General features: G+C 41.1%; 1 protein-coding gene and 1 non-coding gene across 2 annotated transcripts in view; one reads left to right on the top strand and one right to left on the bottom strand.

Annotated features, from left to right (window-relative positions):
- Window positions 1–27,385, top strand: part of EGFLAM (EGF like, fibronectin type III and laminin G domains) — a 189,398-nt gene that overhangs the window by 13,050 nt on the left and 148,963 nt on the right. The window lies entirely within an intron of this gene.
- Window positions 24,363–24,469, bottom strand: LOC120879719. Its single transcript, XR_005724865.1, has one exon. It is a non-coding gene; the product is annotated as a U6 spliceosomal RNA (small nuclear RNA).

Here is a 27,385-nt window from a genome sequence, read left to right on the forward strand (position 1 = left end):
ACGGCTACCCACCCCAGTGTTCTTGCCTAGAGAATTCCATGGACAGAGGAGCCTGGCAGGCTAATAGTCCATAGGTCACAAAGACTCAGACACAACTGAGCGACGTTCACTTCACTCAAACTCTCACTTCATCCATGTGGTAGGATTATACATATGTTCACTCAAACTCTCACTTTTCTATAATTTTTGATTATTTTCACAGTTTAAGTGAAAAGATGAACTAAGTATTAAGGAAATAAATGAAATGACTACAGAGTTTTCCCCATAAAGAGGGGTTCCATCATGCTCTGCTCTGCACCCAAATAACGGTGGGTTCTCTGCTCCATCCTGCTCCTGGCTCTGCGTTTCCTCTCCGCTCTTCTCTGCCCTGCTCCTTGCTCTCTGGGGCTGGGCTTGCTGCGTCACTTGGGCTGCTTTGCACTTGGCTTCTTTGAGTTCAGCTCATGAGAGAAATCGAAAGGAGATCAGGAGAGCGCAGGGGAGAGACTCTGGTGTACTTCTGCCATGACTCCACCCTCCTTTGGAGGCACTAAATTCCTGGCAGCAGTCACGTTTCTCTAAAACTGCATCTCCGGGCCATCCATGGCTTCTGACTCTGGCTGGCTCCAGGAACAGTTTTTTCTTCACTTTGCATTTTCTGCCCTGGGGTATTGGCAGCATCTCACTGGTGCTGGCCTCTAGGTGCATCAACACCTCTAGTTGTTTCTCAGAGCTGTTCACACGTCTGTTAAGTAGTCTTTTAATGACCATATTTTTAGATCAAATAAATTCTACTTCTTCCTGGGACCCTAATTGCTACTTTTGTTACCACTGCTGCATAATATGTCCTCTATTTCTACTATTTTCCTCCTTAGGTGTAACCATGAGGTTTTGATTTGTGTTTAGCTTGCATTCAGAACTCTCAGAGGATCAGGTCTGATTTAGCTTAAGGATGCCTGCTATAAATTCACAGAGTATCTACAGGAGCAAGGGAAACCTTTATCTTTTGAGAATGAGCTTGTCCTCTGGGCCCAAATCTGCTGGCTTCTTGGCTAAGAGCACATTGAGACTGACCTATCCTTCGCTGTGTGGTGTTGAGAAACTACTGCAGTGATGTCCAGGACTTTTAATAGAAATTTTAGGAACTCAGGTTTCTGGAACACGTATGAAATGAAGGCAAGATAATTCTTCATCTCTTGAGAAAGTTACCATGAACCTAAACTAACCTCTTAGAACTCCAGGGAATTTGACCTAAAGGGGAAGACCACAAGCTTGGACTTTCTCCCACTTCTGTTAGGTTTGTTGCTGGTTTCTATGCTAATCATATTTTTTCAACTCCGTTCTGATTTCTTGGCTATAAATATCTTGTACCTGATACTCTGCTGATTAATGTTTATTATTCAAACTTTAAAGAATTAATTAGTCAACACCCACTGTCTTCATTTGAATTTCCCAGGAACAGACCATAGGATAAATATTTGAATTAAAATCATTTATTTAAAAAGTAAAACAAACCAAAGCAGAACAACAAAAAAAGGACAGTGGGGAAGTGAGATAGGGAGTCCATTGAGAAGGCAGTCAGTGAAGGTTTTCTCATCAAGTGAGTTAACACTGTGAGTAATTAGAGCTTAGACTTATGGAAGAAACTCTAGAAAATGGTATAGAACAGGTGGCTCAGAGTTTTCCTACCTGAGGCGTGAGAGCTGTGGTATTTACATCAATTCCATCTGTCACCATGAGGCCTGCCAGAATTACGGTCAGGGAAGTTTTCTGTGTCTTCTGAGAAAACTCTTAATAAAATTTTTAAAATTTATTTTAACTGCACGGGGTCTTCATTGCCGTACATGGGCGTTGTCTAGTTGCAGAGGCAGAGGCTGCTCTCTAGCTGCGGTGTGTGGGCTTCCCATTGCAGCGGCTTCTCTTGCAGAGCATGGGTTCTGGGCGTCCTGCCATTGGGAGTTGTGGCATGTGGGCTCTAGAGCACAGGCTCAGTAGTTGTGCTGCACAGGGTCTTAGTTGCCCTGGATCTTCCTGGACCAGGAATCAAACCTGCGTCCTGTGCATTACAAGACGGATTCCTAACCACTGGACCACTAGAGAGGCACTGAGAAAATTCTTAAGGCGAAAGTTGCAAAGATTGGTAGCTGGAAGTGGGCTGGCAGGTCTGAAATGGCAAGGCCTGAGGGACTTTGGTGGGTACTAACAGTTTTTCTAAACCCATAATCAACTAATTTTATTCAGAAACTGAAGACTGAATTTCATTTACCATTTTGTTGGACAACCCTGCCTCCTCCTCTGCCCCCACGAGGAGTTTATGTCTTATGAGAAGATGGAAAAAAATGTTTGGATACCCTAAAGAATCCTAGTTCTCAGTCTCAACCTATTGATATCTCGAGATTTTCAGGGGAAATTTTTTTATATTGCAGTACAAAATAAAGGCTTCAGTGGGTAAAGAATCCGCCCCCTGCAATGCAGGAGACACAGGAAATGAGGGTTCTAATCCTTGGGTTAGGAAGATCCCCTGGAGGAGGAATGGCAACTCACTCCAATATTCTTGCTTACTCCAGTATTCTTGCTTGAAAAATTCTCTGGACAGAGTAGCCTGGTGGGCTACAACCCAAAGGATTGCAGAGACCTGGACATGATTGAGCAACTAAGCATACACACAAAATAAAAACTTTTGAGTAAACCAGTTCTCTAACTGGAGATATTCAAGAAGGGTGACTGTTTGGGTTTTAGATTCAAGAACTAGCATCACCACCAACTACCTTCTTCCACATAAAAAACCTTTATTCATTTGTACTAATTGAGAAGGCCAGTAGAAGTTGGAGACTTCATTGCTTATGGTTATGTTCTGTTTAGAACTTGAGTTTAGGTTGTTGATTGTTACAAAGGGGAAGAACCCACATTAACATTTAAAGGCATGTATTATGCCTTCACAAAACAATAGTGATAGTTAATGCTTTTATAGTGTTTGCGATGTGCCAGGCACTGGTAAGAGCACAGCCTCCTAAGGCTGGCATCATAGAATCCTAGAACCTTAGCACTAGAAGGAACCTTAGGGATAGCTGGCTAAGCCTATGTGGCTTAGTGAAGGTAAGTCACTTGCCTGGGGTCATGCATTTTGTTAGCAGCACAATCAGCACCACGACCGGAACCTTCTGACCACAGACCTAGAACTCTGTCTACTACAGCCACCATCCCTATGGCCATCGGGATAGGTAGAGACTCGTGTTTTCTTTTCATTGACTAGCTCTTTCCTTTTGAATTTGATTGTGTTATATGTTTAGAAGTAATGAACCCTTTGCCCAGGCTCATGTAACAGTGCCATGCTTGAAGAAACAAATGATACGTGAAAAGACAGCTCAAGCTACCTTTTCAGGAGCCCAAGCTCCTTGTTTGCTGCAAAATGCAGGGTCTGTGAAAAGCACTATTTTCTAAGCCACGGAGATCCATAGGTCAGTTCAGTTCAGTCGCTCAGTCGTGTCCGACTCTCTGCCACCCCATGAATCGCAGCACGCCAGGCCTCCCTGTCCATCATCAACTCCTGGAGTTCACCCAAACTCATATGCATCGAGTCAGTGATGCCATCCAGCCATCTCATCCTCCGTTGTCCCCTTCTCCTCCTGCCCCCAATCCCTTCCAGCATCAGGGTCTTTTCCATTGAGTCAGCTCTTCACATGAGGTGGCCAAAGTATTGGAGTTTCAGCCTCAGCATCAGGCCTTCCAATAAAGACCCAGGACTGGTCTCCTTTAGGATGGGCTGGTTGGATCTCCTTGCAGTCCAAGGGACTCTCAAGAGTCTTCTCCAACACCACCATTCAAAAGCATCAATTCTTTGGCGCTCAGCTTTCTTCACGTCCAACTCTCATCCATACATGACCACAGGAAAAACCATAGCCTTGACTAGACGGACCTTTTTTGGCAAAGTAATATCTCTGCTTTTTAATATGCTGTCTAGGTTGGTCATAACTTTCCTTCCAAGGAGTAAGCGTCTTTTAATTTCATGGCTGCAATCACCATCTGTGGTGATTCTGGAGCCCCCAAAATAAAGTCTGACACTGTTTCCACTGTCTCTCCATCTATTTCCCATGAAGTGATGGGACCACATGCCATGATGCATAGGTAGACAGAGGTATTAGAGCGGAGGAAAGAGTACATTTGTACAGCATCAAAATTCCCATCTGAAACTATCTCTACAGTGTGATTTTAAGGGAATTCTTCTAGGAAGCACCCTTGAAGGGGAAATTGAGGGGAAACTTGTGTCATAAGACATTGTCAGTGGCTTAGTTAATCGCTTGGCTTGCTTCTCATTGTTGGGGATAACCTTGAGGAATTAATCCACTATGGCTAAGTTCCAGGACACTTTATAAAGCACAATTATAATCATACCTTGTCAAGTACTATCTTGGGCAGAACTGATCCTGTAGAACTAAAGTTAGCAGACTTTTTCTGAAAAGGGCCAGATAATGAATATGTTATTTATTTCACTTTTACTTGTTGGGTCTGTATTGCAACTACTCAGCTCATTCATTGTAAAGCAAAAATAGTCATTGATCAATATGTAAATAAATGTACATATGTTTCAATAAAACTTTATTTACAAAACAAGCAGAGGGCCACACTTAGCCAGAACCCTAGTGAGCCTAACCCTTTAGACAGTGCACATCACCTGGCCTGCTGCTTCCTCTTGTTTGCTCCTCTGTGGTGTCTGTATTCACTATTAACATTATTGATAATTTTTTTTATTTTCCTGCTGAAAGTTTCCTGTGTCCTGGAAAATAGCTTGTCAGTTCCCAACACAACAAAGATGGGGGTATTAGAACAAGTCCAGGGAGTGTAGCCTTAGATAGATGTGAGTTATCCCATAAGTTCTCCATCTGATGTAGATAGTGGGCCATATATGACTATGTCCAAAACACACACACATAGAAAGCACTGGAGACCTGACCCACATCCTAGAACTCACATTCTGCTTATGTTTTAAAGTAATGACAATAACTCTGTCTTAAAGGAAAAAAAGGGAGTTCCCTGGCGGTCCATGGTTAAGACTCCACGCTTCCACTGCAGGGCACGGGTTTGATTCCTGTATGCCGTACAGTTGTTTTCAACAGTAACTATTCTCATGTAATTATGGTAGAAACTCTTTTATCCACTCTAATTTGGAGTGGTCAGTTAATAAGAAGAGTAAATTAGGGGGATGATTTAAATATAGATATATTTTATTTTCAGTTGAGAGATAGTAATGGGAGACTTATGTCATAATATTTGGATGTAAGGATAATGCTTCTTTTTTTAAAAAACATGGGCCCACTAATTAGAGTTCTTGGTCATCTGTCACACCTAGACTGCAACAACAGGGCATTATCTGAGTGCAGAAAGTTTCCAGACATTTCAATCTTTTAAAGTAGCTTCAATTGTTGCTTGGAAAGTACCATTACTGAGTTATCCCCAAGCAGTCAACCTAGTTTTTACAGAAACAACTTTTTCTTGTTATATTTGTATTTCATCCATTTACAGAATGAAAGGTCATGTAATTAAAATAACAACTGGGAGCAATGCAGCTGACTCTTGGTAAATAAGCACACTGCTCAGCTGTGGGGGGCAGTGGGTGCCCAAGGGCCATAAAGAGAGTGGAGCCCTGCCAGCCCAAGCCTTCCAGGGGCACTGGCGGCCATCAGTATGAGAACCCTTGAGAGGGAATGGAGGATGTTGGTTAATACAAGAAATAAGTTGGACTTTCTTTTGCTCAAAGTACTTTTAAAAGTTGTTTTGTTTGGGTTTGTTAAAACAAGATTCCTGCCCTCTTGTTCATACTCATATTTTGCACAGGTAATTTCTTCAAAGTAGACTGTACACAAGCTTCTGCCAAACCCTGATGAAATTGTCAGCTAACTTGGCCTTGGTGGAGTTCAAATCAATGAAATTAATCAATGAGCTGAGTACCCTTCCAATCGGCCATGAACCTGTGTCTTCTGTTAAAAAAAAAAATGCAGTGATTAGTAAATTATTTCGGAATCAAAAAAACTTAAACACGTATAGCTTTACTACATGCCAAGCATTATTTCAAGTGTTTAGAAATAACAGACTTTTATTCCTAACATTTCTTAGATGTAGGTCTTATCCCATGGCCATTTTGCAGATGAAGAGACAGAGGCAGAAAGTTGAGTGGCAGTCACCAATAGCAATCAATGGCAAACTCAAAACTGGGCTTTGAGCATGGCAGGCTGGGCTTTCTTTCTAACCTTGTCCTTCTGCCTCTCTGGGGCTGAAGTTGTCCTGCAGAGAATGGGTTTGAAACTTGACCCAAATGAGTACTCTGACAGTCAGATCCTTTATGTCTTATAGTTCACTCCAATAAGCACAAATGATAGGTTCTCAGTAAAGTGTATCATGAGGTATCAGCCTGGGAGGTATAAGACAAGCTCAACTTCCCAAATCCCTAGTTCCTCAAGGAGGACTTGGTGGCCATGGTAGACTTCCAGTCCAGAGGAGGTCCTGCTAGGCATGGCCCTGAGTAGGAGTTGACCAAGCCTCTTTAATCCTTAGCCACGGACCCTGAAACTCCAGCATACTTGGCTTTTATGGTTATAAAATTGGCATTAGAAAGCCAGGTTGCTGAACTGAATATCCGAGTGTAATTACCACCAGCACCATCTTGCTCTGCTTTACCCAGAGTGTAAAATTGTGAGTAGACATAACTCCTTGGCACCTATGAAATGATGACCAACATATGAACATGCTCAGTCAGTCATGTCTGATCTAAACAGACCCAGAAGGGGCTGAACACAGCAGGCTTGACCAGAGCCTACCACAGAGATCAGGCACAGTAAGGACTCCACCAATATATTAAGTGGTTTTTGTTGTCTTCAAACAAGAAGTATCTATGCAGGCAATGATAGAAGTATTGGAGACCGCAGATGATATAGTTACTCTTTTCTATATCATCAGCATTGCTACTGGTGATTGATTTTGGAGTCAGAGCTATTGTGCAATCATGCCTGTTAGATTTGTGACTTTAGGTCAAATTCCTTAATTTTTCTGAAGGTCAGTTTTTTTTTTTTCTTAATATGTAAAATTTGGATTCATCTTTTACCTTTTGGAGTTTCCTGAGTTAAATCTTATAATGTCTAGGTTGTGCCTAGCTCAGAGCTTAGTTTGCAGGAGTTTCAGTGGTATTCTTTACATAGCTCTTTGCAAAGAAAGAATCATGGAAGGCAGAACCTAACCCTACATCTCTGACTTTAGATCAAGTGTCTTTGCTCTTTATCACACATTCTCTGAAGGCAGGCATATTTATGTAATGAACTGTAAGGCAAAGGAACTATCCAGTCGGAATGTGCATCCAACTGATCAGAAGAAGATGAATTGGTGCTCTGAATTGAGAGACAGAAGTGAATGTCATTCATGTCCCGATTGAGGGTGGACAGGAACAATGACAAATAAACCCGATTGGGTGTGGACAGGAACAATGACAAATGAACGGGTATTTGCTAATCACTTATTTGTGATTACATATTCACTTATTTATTCAGCAGTTGTTTATTTAGCAAAAACTATATGCCAGGTATTGTGCTAACTGTTGGGAATAAAGTGAATGAGAAATAGAAACATTTCTCTAAAACTCATTAACGCTCTGCAAAATTCCAAAGGTATAATGATTCCTGTTGGAAATAGAAATTACTTAGTTGGTAATTTAACTGTGTTAGATTTAAATCATCTGATTACAGATTACAGAACTAATTAGAAAGCTGAAAGGTACATTATGAACTGCTTTTTCAGTATAATTTCTTAATATAGACCATTATTAATGTATTTTTATTTAAACGGGAATTCATTGTGTAGGTTAGATGGTCTAGAGATTTAAAAAGAAACTGTTAAAGATAAAAGGGCTTAAATGTATGGTAAGGCTGTTTTATTATATTACTTAATTTTCTTGACATCTTCTAGCACTTTTAATATAATTAGTAAAATAGCTGTAGGCTTCTGAGGTTATGAAAGAAAGTAATTTTGAAAATGATAAAATGAAGAAAACATTACTGGGAAGGAAAGGACCTCCAGTTTAATAGTATTTATTATGCATTTTACTATTTTCATCTTCTGATCAAATAGAAAGCCCTCATTTTGCAACTGGACTTTAACTAGAGTCTGATTGAGGAGTCCACATTTAAGATTGAGAGTGGAGTTTTCAGTTCCTGAGACTGATCCATAAGTTGAGAAAACATAGGGCTCCTATCAATTCTTGGAGAGGAGTGGTAGTTTTGTTACAGAATGAAGCTTCGGACAATCTAAATGCTAATTTTTCAGACTATAAGAAGGAAAACGATGACAAACATTTGCTTTTATTTTCCTTATAAGTTACATAATTCCATTGTCTAGACAGTACGAAGTTAACCATATTGTTGAGCAATCCCTCCTCTGGTTGTGTAGACCAGATGTGTGCTCTTTCTTCAATACTGGGGCAGTTTTAAGTGGTAGGAAGAGTACTGGGTTATAAGCCAAGAGACCTAAGTACAAGTCATCTCCTCATTATGTCCTGTATTTGAGTCATGATCACTACACATTGTTATGACGGAAATACTAGGGAAACCCTTTGTGACTCATCCCATTATTAACCCCCAACCCCTGGCCTCTGTGGGGAGAAGGCATGGGACGGCTTCTTTAGATGGTATGAAATAGAACCTCTTTAAACTCACATCTCATACCAAATCAGCCTCTCCAGGATCCACTCTTCCTCTAGACTTGCCTTTTTAAGATACCATCTCCCTTCCAATTTTCCAAGCTTGAGACTCTGGAGTCATATTTAAGTCCTTTTTTCTTCAATACTAACTGATTCTTCTTCCTTGAAAGTTGCTCTTTTATTTCCCTCGCTTCACACTTCCAGTTTCTAGATCCTACTTCAGACTCTTTTTACTTGAGGCTTGCAGTAGACTCTTAACTAATCTGCCTTCAGTTGTTCTGTCTCTTTCCCATCTGTACTAGTCAGGGTTAGTGAGGTTATGTTACAGTGACAGATAATCAGAAAATCTCAATGGCTTAAAACAAAATTTACCTGTAGTTTGTTACATGGTCATCATAGATTCCAGGACTTGATTTCCATTGTATGTTCACTCTGACTCAAGCTCCACTCTTTAAGATTTTGTCAGTTCTCAAAGGAGAAAGGGGTGCAGTATGATTTCACTCTGATAGTTAAATGTTCTGTCCTGGAAGTAACACCCTAGCTTCCACTCATAGCCGTTGGCCAGAACTAGTCACACAGCAGAAACGTGGAGTCCTTTAATGCAAGTGGAGAAGTGAATATTGGGGAGCATTAGGGAGCTGCACTGTTCCATCCTACAATGAAGGCCAGAATTCTCCACTGAAGACCAGGTCTTCCAATGAAGTTCATTGGAATCTCTGCAAAACATGCCGTTACTTAAAACCTTTCACAGTTCCCACTCTATCAGACAACCTAGAATTCATGGATCTCTAACATGTATGGAATAATCACTATTTCTCAAGCCCTTATTATGTCAGACACCCTGCTATATTCTTTGATCCATTATATTATCTATCTCTCACAACAACTATTCAAAACAGGCATTATTATCCTCGTGTGACAGATGAAGAAACTGAGACGTAAAGAAGGTTCTGGTTTGAACTTCTCCAAAATCAGACCATGTGGCAAAGACTTGGATACTCAGAAGCCCGGTGAGGGAGGGGAGTTGTGATAACAGCAAGAGAGGAGTGTCAGTGATGGATAACGAGTGGTTACCACTGGGGGCTGCCACAGACCACCTGAGAGATTGTACAACAGGGCTGTACACTGAAGGCAAGGAACTGGGCCAGTTTTCCACCAGCTTCTACACGTCATTGCTTGAGGGCTGCTCTAATATGTTAATTCCCCAGCACCTTTCCCCGGCCCTACCCACAAGCCAAGCACATGTTGTCAGCCCTTCTGCAGAGGTGAGCAGGCTGTCAGCTTTCTGGAAGTGTTAATTCCCCGAGGGGATATGGGCATTGGCAGCTAATGCTAAAGAGAGGTGAAGCTTCTTGCATAAGGAATGCAGCAAATACTCTTATCCACCACTATCCACAAGGACCTCCCACTGTTTACTAACTAACACTGGAGGTGGATCTGAGTATCCGCCAAAACGAATCACTGACCACTCTCCAAACCATCTTGTCCTTTTTCTTTCTCTCCCTGTGTTCATACCATTTTTTCTTCGGGGAGTTCTCTTTTTTCCATGCCTCCTATTTAAATTCTGTGTTCTCTGCTCAGCTCAAACAACACCTTCTCCATGAAGCTTTCTTTGATCACCCAAAAATCTGCTTTCACCTCTCAACCCAGCCATGATCAGTATGTTCTTTTAACACTTCCCCTGGCCTGTCTTGTGTTACAGAGATGCATGGACAGGTCTTTCTCTGGATTAGACTATCCTGGAGGGCATAAATCCTATTTTATTCCATTGCTTCAAATGCTTGGTGGAGGAAGGCAGGTAAATATGACTGGATGTGCGCACACCTCCATAGGCACATTCCTTTCACTTTCAGTCCAGGTTGGCCAACTTTGCCAAACATCACACTGAAGTCTGGATTTCAGGAGGAGGTGGTTTTCTACTTTTCTGCTCAATGCACCACCATCAGCTTCTCTACTTACCGGACTTCTGGCATCTGTGTTGCCACTTGCAGTGTCTGCTCCTGAGAGAGACAGGAGAGGTTGCTGACCGATGAGGACAGGGTAGTCTCTAGCAGCCTGTGGCAGGTTCCTTTCAGGTGTCATATCTGGGGGATGCATTCTTGTTCAGTTGCTAAGTCACATCCGACTCTGCGACCCCTGGACTGAAGCACACCAGGCTTCCCTGTCTTTCACTATCTCTTCGAATTTGCTCAGGCTCATGTCCAGTGAGTTGGTGATGCCATCCAACCACCTCATCCTCTGTCATGCCCGTATCCTCATAACCTCAATCTTTCCCAGCATCAGGTCTTTTCTAATGAGTCAGCTCTTCCCATCTGGTGGCCAGAGTATTGGAGTTACAGCTTCAGCATCAGTCCTTCCAATGAATATTCATGGTTGATTTCCTTTAGGATTGAATGGTTTGATCTCCTTGCAGTCCAAGGGACTGTCAGGAGTCTTCTCCAGCATGACAATTCAAAAGCATCAGTTCTTTGATTCTCAGGCTTCTTTATGGTCCAACTCTCACAGCCATACATGACTCCTGGAAAAACCATAGCTTTTACTAGACGGGCCTTTGTTGGCAAAATGATGTCTGGGGAATGCATACTCGTCCTTGTTGTTCAGTCGCTCAGTCATGTCTGACTCTTTGTGACCCCATGGTCTATAGCACGCCAGGCTTCCCTGTTCTTCACCAACTCCCGGAGCTTACTCAAACTCAGTTCCATTGAGTTGGTGATGTTATCCAACAGACTCATCCTCTGTTGTTTCCTTCTCCTCCTGCCTTCAGTCTTTCCCAGGATCAGGGTCTTTTCTAATGAGTCGCTTCTTTGCATCAGGTGGCCAAAGTATTGGAGCTTCAGCTGCAGCTTCTGTCCTTCCAATGAATATTCAGGACTGATTTCCTTTGGGATTGCCTGGTTTTATCTTTTTGCAGTCCAAGGGTCTTTCAAGAGTCTTCTGCAAAACCACAGTTTAAAAAGTATGAATTTTGAATGCCTGTCATTATTCCCATTCAAAATGGCAGTGGAATGAAGATGGTTTGCCTCATTCAGGGGACATGACCGGGAGAGTGTGATTAACCTTCTGGGGACACATCTTATCGCCATAAACCGTATACCAAGGGTTGCTGATAGACAGGAGGCAACCAAAATCTTCAGCTTTGTGTATTCAGAACTGGAAAGAGGAAGCCACTCTTCAAGCATTTTCATTTGCACTTTAAGTGGTGCAGGCTGAAGAAGGGAATTCCACCTGACCCTCTCTCACTTCCAAAGAGATACTCTCGTGTTCCTGGGGATCACCTTTCAGGTTTCCATGGTACACTGGAGCTCCATGACGAGAAATAACAGCAGGATAGGTGGCCCTGGCATCCTCCATGTGAGAAAACCTTATGTCGAGGTTTTCTCACGCGGCATCTGGACTGTTCCTTGGGAATATTGCTCTTCCGCTTTGAAATGCTGAGCCCAAAGAGGCACTTTGGACACAGGTAGTAGCAATTCATTCTAAAGAAAGAATGAATCTATCTCCTCTTTTCCCCTCATAAGATTATATTCTTAGTCAAATTCTTTTCTAAAATACTAGAGCTAATAGCTGCTTTCACAATTTCCCCGCACAGCAAATTTTTAATTATGTAGTGGACTTAAAAAAAAAAAAAGGCAGCATTTTCTTCTATCTGTTTTAAATGAGTTGCCTTTCGATTTCATTGACTGCCCCTTTGTTCTTACAGGGCGAAGAGTTTGTTTGAAGAATGACTTTGTCATGTTTCATGTGACTGTCTCCATGACTTAAACAAAAAGTCTACCAGAAAAACCTTGAAAAATTCAGCTTCTTAGTTGTGAGTCTCCCGCAGGAGCAGGCAACCTCACAGTTTGCTTTTATCTCTCAGATTCTGCAGTCCATCCCATTTATAAAGCACTCATGCCCCCTCATTTTGCTGTTCAACAGTAACCAAGTACCCGCAGTCATTGAGTTAATTGTTATTCCTATATCAAAACTACATAAAGATTCCAGACATACGGAGAGGACAGTGCTCACATGTACATGTATAGACAATTTAAGTCCACTTTGCAAAGGCACGTGTTGATATTAGGAAAATTTTGTATATACATGTGTAAGCAGGTTGGCCAGGGCTGGGAGCGGGGGGCAATGATTAATCAAGAACAACATTTGGAGGAGTCAAATCTTGGGCCAGTGTTGGAGGGAAAGGGCATAATTTTATAGCAAGTTATGTAAACATTTATTATTATCATACTTGGTGAGATAGTTGATATTTCTATGGAGAACCATTAACAATTGTTAAAAATAAATCCATTCCTGCTCTCCGTCTATTCATCTCTCTATGGAACACACAACAGAGATTTGCCCTTATGAAAAACTGCTCTGTTGGAAAGCTCCTTTCTTGTGTTCTGTTTGTTTTTAGGTTGCAGCTTTTATTTCTGCCTTTAAGCCTCTGACTCCATATGCTTTTCATTTCCACTCGGAGGAGTTTGTACTGCGGTCGACCAGAACTTCTAGTCTAATAAGGCTTTTTATTTTTGATCTTTTAATTGTCTAGTGTTTCAAAGTACGAAGACCTTTTGCTTTCTAATCTGGGCTTGGTTGCAGTTGTCCTCATAAGTGGTGTGGTGGGAAGAACATGGGATTTGAAGGCAGAAGACCTGGGTTTGAATCCCAGTCTTAGCTGTGTGACTTTATAGATAAGACCTTCAACCTCTCTGAACTTCTGTTTCCTTGTTTGCAAAATAATGGAGAACAGTACTTGTTGCCTCCAGAATTACAGCAAGGATTAAATTTAGCCACATATGTGATGTAAATTTTAAATGTGTTATTTAAATGATTAGTGCTGTAATTGTACAGGCACTGCTTGGAGACTTGGTTGCCAACAATTTCGCCTTTAAGATCATCTTCTATTTCTGAAACACTTTAATTGTAAACAGTTACCCACACCGAAAGCATGTTTTTCCTTATCAACCCCAAAGATACCTTTGGGGACTTCATGTGTGGTTCCTCAAGATATAAATGGTGGAGTTATAGGTTTTATGGGGTTATTGCCTAATGTCAGTGCATCTTACTAAATTACCAACAAGAAACCAACATTATCCTTGCAAGTCTTTATTCTTCTTCATAAAGTATAGTGTGTAAGCTTTGATGTCTACACATGTGACTCCCATTTAGGGAGCCATCTGTAGGAAGGTATTAATATTTCTCGGTAAGCATTCTGTTGGGTTGATATGCACACTGGGAGATGCAGGTGGAAATGGATATCTATTAAGGAAAAGTAGATTCCAGACCCTGGTCTCAGGCTTGCTCCAGGTGTACACTCATTAGGAACCCTTCATATTGATGTTTCTTTCATTTTCCTTATTACTCCATCTATCAGCTATAGTGTTACTAAATAGCAAACCACTCCAAAACTCAATGATTTATAAGAGCTATTATTCATCCTCACTCATGTCCCTGCAACTTGGCTGGGGCTAGACCCAGTCTGGCAGTGCTGTTTCAAAGTGCAGGTTTTTCTGGCTTGACTCGTAACATTTTCGACTTGGGTCAGTCCCACATTTGTCTTATGTCTTTTCTGGTTGAAGGGGCTGTCATGGCGATAACAGAGGCACAAGGGGCAAGCCCAAGTGCACAGACCATATCAAACTTCTTATAATACCATGTCTGCTGTTGGAATAATACTGCTAAGTTTAAAGACAAGGAGCGGGTCAACAGATACACTCTGCTTACCCTGAAGCCAAAGCAAAGCGCATGGCCATACCCAGTGTCAAAGGGGTGGGTACATAATACTCTTTCCATTTTGGAGTATGGGGAGGTTGAATATTCTTTATCAGTAATCTAATAGGCTGATTGCCAAGTACGTATGTTGAATTCTTATAAATAAAATACATATGTGTGGTGAGACTCTACAGTATAAACCTAAAAGCTCCAATGCGCCTCTACAAGGGCTATCCTGAAATGACACATAGAGGATGAGTCTCTCACACAGAACCATTTCCATTGTTAAGAAAGGTAAGAAAGGCTGTAGGTTTTACAGGTTTGTCTTGGGTCTAGCTATGATTCTTCTATTCCGCTCCCTTTCAAGAAAGTGTATCTACCTTGACTTATTTTTTAAAAAGCAAATCACTCTTAAAACTTTGGTCCTTTGGTATGATTAATCATGAATTGCTTGTAATAAAGCTCACACTGATGGCAACATGCCATGCCTAAGACCCAAAGGTAGATTCCACTAACCAGTAACCAAAGTGCCTGGACAGTTGATTACAGAACAAAATCCATGGAATGCTGTAGTGATCTGGGCTCTATGATGAACTTTTTATGAGTTTGGATTTGAAAAGGAAAGCATGTTTGTGCTAGTAATCAAGACAGAGAAGGACCATGCTTGATCTTTGAATGAGTGGGTGTTTTACCATAATATACTTCAGAAGTTTAAAAATATATATAACTGATGAAGAAGGTATAGATGGACAAACTGTCTAATGGGGATGACCAGGGGTGTGTTAGGAGAGTTCCAATATTTTACCACATGGAAAAGGTTAGAAAAGAATCAATTGCAAATAAGAATTTAATTGATATTTTAAAAAATTAGGCTGAAACTGAGAGGAGGATCCTGACTTGAAATTTATAACTGTATTATTGTTGCTGTTCGGTTGCTAAGTCATGTCTGATTCTTTGTGACCCCATGGACCTTAACCTGCCAGGCTCTTATGTCCATGGGATTTTCCTGGAAGAATACCAGAGTAGAATGCCATTTCCTTCTCCAGATATAATTGTAAACCTTTCTACATACCCAGAATGCACCCAAATGATAAATAAGATTACGATGATGGTCATCAGACAGCTAGTATAAACTACCTCCCACACTTCTAGTAGGAAAAATGCTTACGTAAGGCAGAATGTATTCCATTGCTAAGCTAACCTTGTTTCTCAATTGACTGTGGATTGAAAGACCATAGTTTTATGCTATCTACTTTGTGAAGGCAAATATCACATTATAGGTAGTACAAGTAGAAACTCTGAAATGTGGAGGAATACTTGTTACGTATTTAGGGTTTGTGATGTTGAAACTGCAATATACAATCAGAAATATACAGCCCGAGAATCATTGTTAAGACACTTTGGGAAGTTCACACATCTACATCTGGTTACACCCAACATTCATGGTCAGGAAATTCATTAGAAATGATGTGTGGATGAGAAAATAGTGTCTGTGGGGTATTGATAGCATCAGTTTAGAAAAAAAAGAGTGGTTTCCACCCAGTCCCTTTATAGGAGAAACCCAGGCAGAAAGATAAAAAAACTCTTGATTCTTATTGCTTTAACTATTCTAAGTGAAGCTAAAGAATTGTTCTACAGGAAGCAATTATTAATTTTTGATGATGATAATATAATCAACTTACAGATATGTACTCTAGTAAATTGAATCATTTGAATTCCAACAGAGGTCAGTTTAACTCTGAAGTCCATTTCAGCTAGATTTAGTAGCCTCACAATATACTCAGCTGCGTCTCATTTAAAGAGAGTGGCATCTTCTTTACAAAGGAATTCCAATTAATAAATGTCAAAGGAATGAGAGAAATAGAAAATCACTATTAGTCAAATGCTACAATAATAATGAATGCAGGCAGGATCCATCAATGAACATTTCCAAAGTTTGAAGAGAAGAGGAATAAAAATATCTCCCCACCGAAAGATACTTATTAATTCCAAAGGGAAAAATAGTAACTTTACAATGGAAGAACTTGGCAGACAGCACTGTATCCAAATGACCCAGTTTAACATCACCCGTAATAAGACATATTGACATTCTGTAACCTTTGATATGATGAATTAAGAAGGGCGTCACCTCTGTATGGTTCTTGCCCAAAATATAGGACCTCAATCGAATCACGAAGAAATTTCATAAAACCGAATTGAGGGATATTCTACAAAATAAGTGACCAGTACTCTTCAAATGTATCAGAGTCATGAAAAACCAGGAAGGATTTAGAAATTGTTGCAGATTGAAGGGGTTTAAGGAGCCATGATAATTTAATGCAAGATAGGGTCCTAGACTGGATTCTAAAACGAAAAAGGGCATCAGTGGAAATACGGGCAAAATTTGAATAAGGACTCTAGTTAGAAATGTTTAAAACAACTAATTTCCTGGATATTATCATTGTGCTAAGATTATGTAAGATGTTGACATTAGGGGGAGCTTGGTGAAGAGCATATAGGAACTCTACTATTTTTACAAATTTTCTGTTAAGTCTGAAATTTAATAAATGAATACAAAGTTTAGAAAAATAAAAAGATAATGTTATAGCTTAAATTAGTAGGGTCTATGGATCTTATTTTTTACTAAAGAGTCATCCTTTTACCCGATAAAGACATTTATCATTATTATTTACTTATTCAGAAACAGAAATTCCAAGGATTTAAAAAATATCTTGGCAGTGAATTTCAGATTACACAATTTTGTTTTAGCATTAAAGCAGTCATTGGGTATTTTATTCCTTTTGATTTTGCCCACTGGATTTTGGACTCTTTCTCCAGACTAGCATTTATGAACCATAAATCACATCAGAAATGGGAGGAAACCTTTGAAGAAAGATTTCTGTTCTAACCCAAATTTGCTTGACTCCTTGAGTCTGTCCTGATTCTTTGGGAATTACCTGATGTTTAAAGTCTAGCTTATCAGGCAGGGGTGGGGGGGAAAAAGTGAGACTCATTCATTAGGAAGTGCGATTAGTCCCGAAGGGCTACACGTATTGTTCCTAGGTTCACTTTCCAAATATCAGCACTGGGAGATGTTCCGATAACTCTGGGTGCTGAAAGCCTCAAACCATCAGAGCTGTGTCTGGGCAACTGCCCCCATTTCCTGCCCCTGGTGTCAGGTAGAGAGAAGCAGCCAAGGAGGAGACAGCCTGCAGTGGGGTGCACACTCCATGAGTGTCCAAAGACAACATTTGTCCAGTGATTTCAGTCAGCATCCAGTGCGGTTCAGTCCAAAGCCACGGTGTGTGCAGACCAGGAGAATGGCTTCCAGAAAGCTGATGGCTTCAAGGGTTTATGAAGCCTTGAGTGGAAAACCTCTCCAAGCTCAAGAAGATGGGTATGAGAAGAGCTGTGGCTGAGAGGAGGGGACAGATGACTTGGTAACATGCTTGACCTAAGAACCTTTACTGGTGATGCCTCTCTGATGTTTCCTTCTTTTCCTTCTGAACCACAGTCGGCATTTTTCAGAGGCTTCGGTTTTGAATAATGTGGCTCCAACTGTATGTGAACAATGTCTGAGTTATCTTCGGAGATGATTTCCTAGCTACTCTTTTGCACAGCTATCTGATTGGAGAGACAAAAGGCATCTCAACTCCTTGTACTTCTCTGTTGCTCCCTTGCAATGTGGCAGCCTACAGACAGCTCCCTTGCTCAGTCCAAGTGAGCCCACGCTTTCCCAAGCCTCTGTCTCTGGACCACCTTGGGGGCTGTAAAACACTTAATGGAAGTTCGTAAGCTGGGGCTTTAAGTAAATTTAAGGCATTAAGTACTCTGTTAGAGAACTGTTTGAATGCCTATGAATATGAAAGTTTACTTCCGTTAAGTTATGCAAATACATATAAACGGTAGTCCCCAACCTTTTTGGCACCAGGAACCAGTTTTGTGGAAGACAATTTTTCCATGGACTGGAGGTGGAGGATGGTTTGGGGATGATTCAAGGACATTGCATTTATTCAAAACTTTATTATGTTTATTTTATTCTATTGTATTTTGCATCAGTTCCACCTCAAATCATCAGGCATTCAATCCAGGAGGTTGGAGACTTCTGTATGTAAATATAAAATGTCTATACATTTATCAAACATTAGCCAAAATCATTGAATGTTTATTATAGATTAAGCACTACTTTGAGTACCTTGCACTAATTTAATCCTTATACAAGATTGGGATACAAGTACAACTATTATTCCCATTTGATAGTTGGAAAAACTGAGGCACAGAAAAGCTAAGGAAGTCCCTTTAGTAATTACAGCTGAGTAATTACAGTTGAGTGATAGGGACAGGTCATGAATGGAGGCAATATGGCCCAGGGATTGTGCTCTGGGTCGCTACAGCCCTGGGCTTTGGCTTGTATTTTGCAATGCAAAAGAAAAGTAGTGTGTAGGCCAGACTTTGCTTCCTCAGATGTCCATTACTGTGAAAAAATAAAAATTCTATTTCTATAGTGTTCCCTTGTCCACTTGTTACTCTTTACCTATAAAGCATCCACATACTATGTAGCTTACATAAAGAAGTTAGCGTAAACCCTAGTGAGTTGGAATAAAATTCAGGACATCCTGGCAAACACATAAGTGTGGCTTGTCTTTGCCCAGTCTCCTAGCAAGGTGGCAGACAGGAGTCACCTAGCAGCTATTTACTGAGCATCTGCTATGTGCTGGGCACTGTTCAAGATACAGGAGATGCCTTAATGAGCAAACACAGACACAGATCTTTGCTGTCATAGAGCTTCTATTCTTGAGGGAAGAGAAAGACAATAAACAATAGCCTGCAAATAAATACATAAAGAATACTAGTAGTGCCATGGAAGAACTAGAAATACTTCTGAGTTTGGAATAAGAAGAGCTAGGCAGGGACAGATATGGGCTGCCGTTTCCAGTAGGATGGTCAGGTCAGTCTCACGGAGAAGATCAAAAGACTCCGAGGAGGTGAGTTAGCAATATAAAGAACCGCCAGTAAAAACATCCTAAGGTGGGAGTGTGCCTGACAGATCCCAGGAGCATCGAAAGGCCAGAGCATCTGGAGCTGAGTGGTGGGAGATGAGAGAACAGAGTTACAATCAATCGGGGGTCAGATGGGGTAAGAGCTCGAGGGTCACTTTCATGCTGAGTAAGTGAGGAGCCACTGCAGGGTTTTGAACAGAAGAATCGCCTGGTTGGATTCTCTTTTTAAAATAACACTCTGGCTGCTGTGTGGAGACTAGATGTGAGGGGGTTAAACATAGAAACAGGGAAACCTGTTAGGAAGCCATCACAGTAGTTTGGGAGAAAGAAGATGGTGACTCAGTCTGGGATGCGTCAGCAGAGGTGGTGAGGAGTGCTTGAGTTGTGGCTTTATTTTGAAGATAAAGCCAAGAGGATTTTCTGATGTGTTGGATGTAGGTGTGAGTAAAACAGAGGAGGCAAGAATGATGCTAAGATTTTTAGTCCAAGCAACGAGAAGGACTATGTCAGTTTGGATGAAGGAGACTGTAGGTGAAGTGGGTTTTGGTGGTGGTTGGCATCAGGAGTTCTGTTTTGGGTGTGTTCCATCTGAGATGCCTGGTAGACATCCACATGTCAGGAAAGCGGTTGAATACATGAGTCTGGAGTTCAGAGGAGAGATCAAAGCCCAAACAATGGTATTTAAAGCCAAATGGAGAGAGATCAGGCTGCCTAGGTGGCTCAGTGGTAAAGAATCTGCCTGCCAGTACAGGAGAATGCAGGAGAGACGGGTTCAGCCCCCAGGTCAGGAAGATCCCCTGGAGGAGGAAATGGCAACTCACTCCAGTATTCTTGCCTAGAAAATTCCAGGGACAGAGGAGCCTGGTGGGCTACAGTGTAGGGGGTCGCAAAGAGTCAGACACGACTTAGGAACTGAGCGTTCACACACATGAAAGAGATCATGCAAGAAAAGAGTGTAGGCACTAAAATATTAAATCAGAGATAAGGAGGACCCAACAGAAGCTGCTTAAAGGGAGTGAGGTGGAACCAGGAGGAAGCCAGGAAAGGGTGGTGTCCTAGAGGCCAAGAGAAGGAAATATGTCAGGAGGACAAGTGATCAACTGGCAAACAGTTAAAAAGTCAGGTGAGGTGGGGACGCAGAACTGGCCATTGGACTTAGCACAGATAGAGGACATTGGTGACTTTGAAAAATTCTGACCAAGGTAGATTTAAGGGAAAATGAGAGGAGGGAAGACAGTGACTACAGATAGCTCTTTCTGGGGAGTGTTGCTGCCAAGGGGAAGAAAAATGGTGGTAGTTACCAGAAAACAGTTGAGTCAGGAGAAGTTTTTCTAAGATGGGAGAAATAACAATATGTGGCTTATAGCTCAGGTTCTTTGAATAGCATTATGACATCTAGAATTCATAGAGAAAATCTGGTAAAATACTACTGCTGGGGTCTTGTGAGAACTGAAAGTAGGGAGGGTGGAAGAAGATACAAATGATATGGGAAGGAAAAGAGAGGGGTCTGAGGATTGATACCTGTCAAATTCTGTGAGTTTGGGGGGGAACTGGTTATCGGCAATGGCTAGATCAACTCATAGTGTTGTGCCAGGCAACTTGTCCAGTGCCTGTATGCAGTTGGCATCAGTCTCTCCCATCCCGATAGTCCCCCAAATCCAGCTTAATCCTGTGATAGATCACTCAACTAGATGCGTAGATCTCATAATATAAACCTGAGATCCAGGTCTGAGATTCCTCTGAAGTTATAATGATGGACCTGGCATAGACTTGGGAGTCAGGCAAGTTGACATTCAAGATCTTAGCGTGGACACCCTCCTGCTGTGGCCAATCAAATCTTCAGCCTTCATTTTCTTATCTGCATGAAGGCAGGGATAATAATGACTACCTTATAAGGTTGTACAGCTTCCCTTGTAGCTCAGCTGGTAAAGAATCAACCTGCAGTGCAGGAGACCTGGCTTTGATCCCTGGGTTGGGAAGATCCCCTGGAGAAAGGAATGGCTACCCACTCCAGTATTCTGGCATGGAGAATTCCATGGACTGTATATCCATGGGGTTGCAAAGAGTCAGAAATGACTGAGAGACTTGCACTTTATAAGGTTGTACAGAAATAATGAAAGAATAAATATAACCATAAGTATTGTCACACAAAAGAGCCAATAAATTAATTTCTTGCTTCCTTCTAAAATATAGCTTAATTATGTTTCTGTTCTTTGGGTTCATCTCTTCCCAACAATTCAGAGGCACTTCTTCACTCAGACTCTTGAAACTTCAGACTATTTCTTTAAGAGGTTTGTTTTTGAGTTGTCCGAGAATAAAAAAAAGAGCAGCTTATAAAAAGCCTTTCTTCCTATGTTCAAATAACTGTAAAATGGACAATATAGATTTTTCAAAAGCTTCCCTCATACCCAGTAAGAGACAAAGCCTTATTTCAGTTATTTCAGCTCCAGGGTAATTTTCTGAACAGGCTGTATATACCTGAAGTGAAGATTTCATGAGTAGTCTCTACTCTTGCTACTCCCTAACTGTCTTCATGCCCTGATAGCCCAGATTCAACAGTGAGCTCATTCTGGACCCTTAGAATCCCAGGGCTTAGCAGCTACCGTCTAACTTATAATGCACAGCTGCTCATGAGAAAAGATTACAGGAGGGTCTTCATTCCCATTTCACAGAGGAAGAAAAGCACTAGCAAGTTGTGAAATTGTGTAAAATATACCCATTGTCCCTGAGATTTACCCAGAACACTTCTGGGGGTATCTTTAAAGGACTTCTTAAAGAGAAAAACATTTCCTGAGTCTAACCCCTCTATCAGTCTACTGTAGTTTTCTCATTATTCCTCAATCAGTGAGGATTTAAGGGGGGAGACAGCTGAGCTATTGCCTAAGGAGTTTTAAACTATCACAAGGATGTCAAAATTTCACTGGAAATATAAGATGAAGACAATTGTAGTTACCAGAACTTCTCTCATCAGTTCAGTTCAGTTCAGTCGCTCAGTCGTGTCCGACTCTTTGTGACCCCATGGACTGCAGCACGCCAGGCTTCCCTGTCCATCACCAACTCCCCGAACTTACTCAAACTCATGTCCATTGAGTCGGTGATGCCATCCAACCATCTCATCCTCTGTCGTTCCCTTCTCCTCCCACTTTCAATCTTTCCCAGCATCAGGGTCTTTTCCAATGAGTCAGTTCTTCACATTACGTAGCCAAAGTATTGGAGTTTCAGCTTCAGACTGGTGCTGAAACTCCAATGAATATTCAAGACTGATTTCCTTTAGGATGGACTGGTTGGATCTCCTTGCAGTCCAAGAGGCTCTCAAGTCTTCTCCAACACCACGGTTCAAAAGCATCAATTCTTCTGTGCTCAGCTTTCTTTATAGTCCAACTCACATCCATATATGACTACTGGAAAAACTGTAGCTTTGACTAGACGGACTTTTGTTGGCAACGTCTCTGCTTTTTAATATGCTGTCTAGGTTAGTCATAACTTTTCTTCCAAGAAGCAAGTGTCTTTTAATTTCCTGGCTACAGTCACCATCTGCAGTGATTTTGGAGCCGAAAAACTAAAGACTCTCACTGTTTCCATTGTTTCCCCATCTATTTGCCATGGAGTGATGGGGCCAGATGCCATGATCTTAGTTTTCTGAATGTTGAGTTTTAAGCCAACTTTTTCACTCTCCTCTTTCACTTTCATCAAGAAGCTCTTTAGTTCTTCATTTTCTGTCATAAGGGTGGTGTCTTCTGTGTATCTGAGGTTATTGATATTTCTCCCGGCAATCCTGATTCCCGCTTGTACTTCATCTGGTCCAGCATGTCTCATGATGTACTCTGCATATAAGTTAAATAAGCAGGGTGACAATATATAGCCCTGATGTATTCCTTTCCCAATTTGGAACCAGTCCGTTGTTCCATGTCCAGTTCTAACTGTTGCTTCTTGACCTGCATATAGATTTCTCAGGAGGCAGGTCAGGTGGCCTGGTATTCCCATCTCTTGAAGAATTTTCCACAGTTTGTTGTGATCCATGCAGTCAAAGACTTTGCCATAGTCAATAAAGTAGAAGTAGATGTTTTTCTGGAATTCTCTTGCTTTTTTTATGATCCCGTGAATGTTGGCAATTTGATCTCTGGTTCCTCTGCCTTTTCTAAATCCAGCTTGAAACATGTTGAAGTTCATGGTTCACGTACTGTTGAAACCTGGCTTGGAGAATTTTGAGTGTTACTTTGCTAGTGGTGAGATGAATGCAATTGTGTGGTAGTTTGAGCATTCTTTGGCATTGCCTTTCTTTGGGATTGGAATAAAAACTGATCTTTTCCAGTCCTGTGGCCACTGCTGTTTTCCAAATTTGCTGACATATTGAGTGCAGCACTTTCACAGCATCATCTTTTAGGATTTGAAATAGCTCAACTGGAATTCCACCCTCTTCACTAGCTTTGTTCGTAGTGATGCTTTCTAAGGCCCACTTGACTTCACATTCCAGGATGTCTGGTTCTAAGTGAGTGATCACACCATCATAGTTATCTGGGTCATGAAGATCGTTTTTGTATAGTTCTTCTGAAGAACTTCTCTCATAGAGAGTACCAAATCCTCAAGTGGAATTCTTGTTAACAAAAGAATTCCTGAAATGCCCTGTAAGGAGATGAATCCATTGACCCATAAGGCTTCTAAGTTTTTTTTTTTCTGGGGGGTGGGGTGGGTAGGGTTCTAAGTTTTACTGAGTGAGCTATATAAGTTTAGGGCCAGAGTTGAATTGCTGGGCAAGACAACTAAAGCTGAAGCCTGTGAATCACTGACCCTTTTTCATAATCCCCTAGGCAGTGAGCAGCTTGTCTTAAATAAGTATTGATCATATATATGAAGAATATTGATTTGAGTTTCTGCTCAAATGTTTGGGACAATGGGTAGAGGTTAAACACACAGGTACTTTTACTTCTAGTCAAAGCCCCACTAAAATGATTTCAAAGTATTTTTTTAAAATACATTTTTATTTTTACTTTATTTTACTTTACAATACTGTATTAGTTTCCCATACATTGACAAAAAATATGGAACGCTTCACGAATTTGTGTGTCATCCTTGCTCAGGGGCCATGCTAATCTTCTCTGTATCGTTCCAATTTTAGTATATGTGCTGCCGAAGTGAGCACTCAGAGTATTTTTAAAGTATATTTTTGAGTTTTTTTAAAATAGTTAATCCTATTTTGTTTGCTCTGGGTCTTTGTTGCTGCACGATGGCTTTCTCAAGCTGTGACAAGCAGGGGCTACTCTTTATTACAATGTGTGGGCTTCTCATTGCAGTGGCTTCTCTTGTTCCAGAAGCTCTGGGGCACATGAGCTTCATCAGTTGTGGTGCCTGGGCTTAATTGCTCCATAGCATGTGGAATCTTCCTGGATAGGGATCAACCCTGTGTCTCCTGAATCAGCAGGCAGATTCTTATCCACTGCACCATATATATATATATATATATATTTTTTTTTTTTTTAAACAAAACGATCAACAGAATTACAGTAGGGAAACATCCACTGAATTCTTGAAGCTAAAAGGTATATGTAAGAGTAGTAAATGACTTAATAGACTTAAGAAACTACAATCCTAAGCTGTCAGCAAGGAAAGCTAAACGCCTATCAGATTTACATCTTGAAATCTCCTAAGTTTCCAGAGATTGGAAGCACTGGATTCTTCTGGAAGTAGGAGATGAGTTGGGGAGCTAAGATAAAAAGAAGTGATGAAAGTATGGTTAAGAAGTAGAGTCCCAGGTATCTTTTTAACATCTACATAGCTGGGCAGTTCCTCCCCATTCCTTTCCCAAGATTAGTAAAGCAAATGTCCTGTGGTACTCATCACAGTTAAGATGGGTACCATATTGAAAAGTATATGTACACAGAATGCTGAGACTTCATAGTCTTCTTCTTTACTCAGCTCCCATATTTTTGGCAGACAGACTTTCCCCTTTAGGTAGGATATAGGAGAATCTTTTGGAGAAGGAAATGGCAACCCACTCCAGTGTTCTTGCCTGGAGAATCCCAGGGACAGGGGAGCCGGGTGGGCTGCCATCTATGGGGTCGCACAGAGTTGGACACGACTGAAGCGACTTAGCAGCAGCAGCAGCAGCAGGAGAATCTTTCTTTGGGATTTGACTAGCCTAAGAGGAAAGACTTGATGTTGATATTGAAAACTCTTGAAATAGCCACAGTAAATTTCACAGTCAAGAAGGCCACTAACACACAAAGTTTACAATTAGCTTTTTGATTCCCGAACATTCAATTGTGAGCTGATAATCAAGGCTTTCTAAGCATCTAAAGAATGCCTCTAACATGAAAAATAGAAACAAAAATTATAAAAAAAGAAATAAGCAACTTGAAAGGAATAGACTATGTGAAGAAAAGAAAATGTAAAAGAAAGAAAAAAAATGATTCACTCAGATCCCTAGAAAGATCAGATATTGCAACCATAGAACATGAGCAGGATCTTATATAAAAGGACATAATAACCAGAGGGCAAAAGGAGCTCTGGGATTTTAATAATATGATATAGAAATCAAAACTCACTGTAAGGATTAAAAAGAGAAATCTTTAAGGGCTTCCCTGGTGGCTCAACTGCAGTGCAGGAATCCACCTGCAATGTGGGAGACCTGGATTTTATCCCTGGGTTGGGAAGATCCCCTGGAGAAGGGCACAGCTACCCACTCCAGTATTCTGGCCTGGAGAATTCCATGGACTGTATTGTCCATGGGGTTGCAAAGAGTTGGACATGACTGAGCTACTTTCACTTTCACTTTGGGAGTGATAAAGAAATGGCAAAAGGAAAGGAAAGAGAATTAGTGCCCCACCTGGGATATCAAATAGACAAATAACAAGTATTTTTCCGTGGAAGAACAGGGGGAAAAAAAAAACCACAGGAGATGTCACCAATGGAATAATTCAGAGATATTTTCTAGAGCTGAAGGGCATGAATTTGTAGCTCAAAAAGGCCCACACATGAAAACAGATCCAAACCAGAGGGTGAAGACAAAATGCTACAAAATTTTAGAATGTAAAAACAAAAACATAGAAAAAGTCAAGAAAAGAGGTGGCTTCGGACTTCAACAATACTGACAACAAGAAGACTGGAGCAATTACTTCAAACTTCTGAAGGAAAATGATTTCTAATGCAAAATTCCATACCCAGCTGAACTATCAATTAAGAGTGAGGATATAAGACTCCTGATGCATTTACCTCTCTCATGCCTTTCCTCAGGAAGCTTCTGGAGGATGACTCCACCAAAACAAGACAGGTAACTTAGAAAGAACCAAGAGGCAGGACACAGGATGCAGGGAGCAGGAAATCCAGCCCAGGAGAGTGATACGAGGAATCCCAGAACAATGTGGAGAGAAATGCTAAGATGATAAGTACTTTAGATAAAGAGGGCAACCAGTCCAAACTGAAAGAAGTCAGCAGGCTCTGGATGATATATCTTCAGCAAAATGAAACTGATAAAATATCTGACATGTCTTAATGTCTTGAGAAGAGATTTATGAATTAAGTACAAAAACAAACTACCAACAGTAAAAATTGTGTCATACTTGTGGGGACACAAATTAGGCATATTTGAATACTAGGATGGATTTATTATGTAAGGCCTGCACACTGTGATTCCAGAAAGGTTCAGAGGACACTTTCTTCACCAAAGCAGTGAGGAAATCATTTGTTAGGTGAGCCCTGGCATCCTTGAAGAGCTCTGCTGTGCAGACCAGAAATGACAATGGGAACTGCTGGCATCAAACGGAGGTCCCTGAATTCAGTGGGAATGCTGGAATTTCAGGGTTACATGGACCAAGAAGCAACATTTAATGATCAGAGATTTGGTGGGCATGGTTATCATAATTGGCAGCAAGCTGAGTAGTAGTCAGAATAGTCTTCTGACTTACTGAGATCTTTGATATTGGCTAGTTATCATGGCAATAGGTGGGAGCCTATTATATTGTTACTTGATTTGTAAGAGCCTAGGCCTTGTGATGGAGAAGGAAATGGCAACCCACCCCAGTGTTCTTGCCTGGAGAATCCCAGGGACAGGGGAGCATGG

This window comes from Oryx dammah, unplaced genomic scaffold (assembly GCF_014754425.2).
Source record: "Oryx dammah isolate SB20612 unplaced genomic scaffold, SCBI_Odam_1.1 HiC_scaffold_20, whole genome shotgun sequence".
NCBI classification, from domain to species: domain Eukaryota; kingdom Metazoa; phylum Chordata; class Mammalia; order Artiodactyla; family Bovidae; genus Oryx; species Oryx dammah.